This window comes from Stigmatopora argus, unplaced genomic scaffold (assembly GCF_051989625.1).
Source record: "Stigmatopora argus isolate UIUO_Sarg unplaced genomic scaffold, RoL_Sarg_1.0 HiC_scaffold_203, whole genome shotgun sequence".
NCBI classification, from domain to species: Eukaryota; Metazoa; Chordata; class Actinopteri; order Syngnathiformes; family Syngnathidae; genus Stigmatopora; species Stigmatopora argus.
In genome coordinates this window covers 4324-5000 of record NW_027520201.1, presented here as the reverse complement: position 1 = coordinate 5000, position 677 = coordinate 4324, and the positions used below count along the sequence as shown (strand labels likewise).

The following is a 677-nucleotide window of genomic DNA, read 5'->3' as shown; positions in this document are numbered from 1 at the left end:
TTTTCGTGCGCGCGCGTGTCTCGTGTTCCACGCCGGCTGGGGCTACACCTCGTCTCGGGTGCGGTTGGGACATCACGGGGCGGTCATAGTTTGCGCCAAAAAGCCGCCGTGAACCGCGGACTGAGGTTTTACACATGCCTCTCTCTTACACGTGTCTTCTCTCTCACTCTCTCTCTCACACCATGCCGTTTCGTGCGGGCATCGAGGAGCCCCGCCGCGGCTGCACTTAGGGTAACGTGGTCGCCCTCGATAACCACCCAGTCGCGGGATCCGTGGCGGCCCTGTCCCGCTCCACGGACGTCCCGATTGAATCTCAGACGACGCTCAGACAGGCGTGGCCCCGGGAGGGACCCGGGGCCGCAAGGTGCGTTCGAAGTGTCGATGATCAATGTGTCCTGCAATTCACATTAGTTCTCGCAGCTAGCTGCGTTCTTCATCGACGCACGAGCCGAGTGATCCACCGCTAAGAGTTGTCAGTGAGCCCCAAAGGCGGCCACAGTCGGCCCATCGGTTGGGTGGGTGGGCTTCCTGCGGGCCTCCTATGGGTTGGAAGTCAGAGGCTAGTTCCTGGAGGTGGAAATGCAGGGAAGGTATTGCGGGCAAGCGGGCACAGTGCACCTACCGCTCCGGGACAAGGCCGATGGCCGGAGTCGCGGGGCACGGTGGCGCGGGCCGTC

General features: G+C 63.1%; 1 non-coding gene across 1 annotated transcript; it reads right to left on the bottom strand.

The window, feature by feature from the left end:
* Positions 1–318: 318 nt before the first annotated feature.
* On the bottom strand, positions 319–472 carry LOC144070547 (5.8S ribosomal RNA). Its single transcript, XR_013299390.1, has one exon. It is a non-coding gene; the product is annotated as a 5.8S ribosomal RNA (ribosomal RNA).
* Positions 473–677: the final 205 nt, after the last annotated feature.